Genomic DNA, 3,036 nt, shown 5'->3' on the forward strand with positions numbered 1-3,036 from the left:
AGATATATTGTATTACAGGACGCAAAGAATTAGTCAGTTTTGCCAACCTATCGCAGCCACAGCGTAAATAAACATCGGGCTTTTTTTTCAAGGCAGTTTTTCTGAGACCTCAAACGTTATATTAATAACTGTTTACCATTACGCCCGAATGTTGTGAATTTTTCCCTTCATGGGGAAATCCCTTTCCTTCATGTTCGATAATTGTTAACCTATAGTGCTTTAAGAGGATTAGTTATAAACAATGTATTTTGTTTTAGTTATAACCTTTTGTTTAACAGTGTTCCATTTTTGAAACAGTAGGCCAATCCACTACTATTATGCGTTCATTCAGGAAATAAGTGAAATATTCACTTTAATTTAAAATCAAGTTAGCAATTAGATGTGGAACAATAAATGATCTTCCCAGTTCATTGCTGCGCGCTCCTGCTTATCTAATTCATGGTTCTTATAACGGGAACTTTGACCGTGCTGACCTATTGCTGATACCGGATGGTGATACTACTGAAAATACGGTGCATCGGCTTCTGATTAGCCTCAGCATCTTCTTGCTCAAAGAAAAAAGGTAGCCAAAGTTGTGCGCAACAGGCGCGCAGCTAGGAATTAAGGTTAGGGGGATTTAGGCGCAACTAATTCATGGGGGTATGGAATATGGGAGGTGCGGTTGCCCTCCTCGAGAAAAGAAATATGATAAATGGTTCAAAATTGTGAGTTTTACGGCTTTCACATTTTATTAATCCTTGCACTATTATAGAAGTAACATTTATCTAATTAATTAACATGGATTGCAGTTCAAAATTTCTCTAAGTTCTTGGGGGGGGGGGGGGGTTTAACCACAAAAAACCCACCTCGCTGCGCCACTGGTGCTCAAATGGAAGAAAGCCGAACTGATTGCCCAGCCAGTAGGAGGTAGAGTTTCAGAAGAACAAATCACGAAAATGAAAACCCGAAATTTTAGAACTCTTTTTAGATATTGAAGCGATTGATATGATTGTCAAATGTTCCAATTTATATGCTGTAAGGGCGTAAACCTTGAACTGACTGTTAGTGAGTGTCGGTGTTTAATGGGAATAATTTTCCTGAGTGGTTACGTCTCTGTTCCAAGACGGCGTATGTTTTGGGAGTAAAAACCAGATTTGCATAATTCTCTAGTTAGTGGTGCAATGAGACGTGATCGATTTGAAACAATATTTTCAAATTTGCATGTTGCTGACAATTCTAGCTTGAACCGCATGGACAAGTTTTCCAAGCTGCGACCTCCTTAAGCAACTGAATGACAGATGTATGAAATTTGTACCAAATGAAATATACTTCAGCTTTGCTGAGGCCATGATTCCATATTTCGGTCGTCACGGGTGCAAACTTTTTATTCGGGGTAAGCCTATTCGGTTTGGTTATAAATTCTGGTATGCGTCTAAGCAATTTTTTTTGTTTCAGCCTATTCAAGGAAAACCCCGTACACTCAATACCAAGAGTACGGTGAAGGTGCTTCAGTTGTTTTGCAATTTACTAAGGCACTCACAACGCAGCATACTGAATAAATACCATTTCGTGCTCGAAAACTTTTTCACAAGCATTGCACTCCTTGATAAACTTCATTCAATGGGCCATCAAGCAACAGGCACAGCGAGAAAAGATCGCGTAGACAAACCTCTTTTACTATCTGATGCTACCCTAAAGAAAAAAGATAGGGGGACATTTGAATACCGAATTGATGGAAAAGGCAATATTGCTTGTATTCAGTGATATAATAGTATTGATAACAGTGCTGTGAATTTTGCATCTTCTGGTGTCGGTGTCAATCCTTTGCAACAGGTCAGTCATTATTCTCAAAAGCAGAAAAAAAGATAAAAGTTACTCAGCCAAATTAAATCAAGGTCTATAATCAGTGTATGGGAGGAGTGGACCGAGCTGATGAAAATATATTGACCATTATCGAGCATCAATCCGTGGAGAGAAATGGTACTAGAGCCCTTTGTTATTCTGCTTTGAGCTGGCTTTACAAAATGCTTGGCAATTGCATAAAATAAACGATGTGAAGCCAATGGATCTTCTTGAATTTCGTCGCCGTGTAGCCTGTCACTATAGAGAGACATATGGTAATACTGCTGAGCGTGGTGGGAAAGGGAGAGCAACTATGAAGCGTAAACTTGACTTACATCATGACGGCATGAATCATACGATTGTAAAGCAAGAAAAGCAAACTCGCTGTGTCCAATGACACAAAAATACCACTTTTCAATGTAAAAATGCAATTTATCCTTGCATGTTAAGTGTTCACTTGGATATCACTCTTAATAGTGAGTTAATAAATGTCTGAATATTATGTTTGGCTAGTTATTATTGAGTACCTCATGGCAGTGGATTTGCCTAGTGTTCCGTTTTTGGAACACCTCGTAATTAATAATTCGCAAGAGATACATTGTTTTTTCTTTCGGATATTGTTTTACTACGTATTACTATCTAAAATACGTAACAAATCAGGGTAAAACTCGCTTTTTTCAAACCTTCGGCATAAATGGGTTATAGAAGATTATTACTCTTCTTACGCATTGCAAAAAAGATGGATAGTCAATATCACATCCAAAATTAATTTAAAAAATCAGAAATGAGGAGTGTGGAGTAGTAAACCAGCTAATCATTATTTTTTGTTAGCGTCAGAAAAATTGCTCTTTTATAACAACAGGCGGAGAGAAAAGTGAAGGGTCCATCAATTTACATTGAGAGGAAACTTAACAATAACTAGAATTGACAAGGAGCTCCTATTATTCACTTTTATTACTATCCTAAGGCTTTTGTGTTGAACACGCTGAGGTGAACGATAACCGTGATAACTCCATGGTCAAAAAAATATGATATTCAAATTATGATACGAGAAAAATTAATTAAGTAATAACATAGAGTAAGTATACTTACTCTATGGTAATAATTAAATCATATCAATATTGTTGGGCTTATTTCACTTAATCTAATCATATACTTAGCTTTCTGTACACGAACGGCTAGATTTACGTATTCATGCTTCTTGTGACATTTTCT

General features: G+C 37.1%; 1 pseudogene; it reads left to right on the forward strand.

The window, feature by feature from the left end:
• Positions 1-857: 857 nt before the first annotated feature.
• On the forward strand, positions 858-2,295 carry LOC124155299 (annotated as a pseudogene).
• Positions 2,296-3,036: the final 741 nt, after the last annotated feature.

This window comes from Ischnura elegans, chromosome 3 (genome assembly GCF_921293095.1).
Source record: "Ischnura elegans chromosome 3, ioIscEleg1.1, whole genome shotgun sequence".
Taxonomy (NCBI): domain Eukaryota; kingdom Metazoa; phylum Arthropoda; class Insecta; order Odonata; family Coenagrionidae; genus Ischnura; species Ischnura elegans.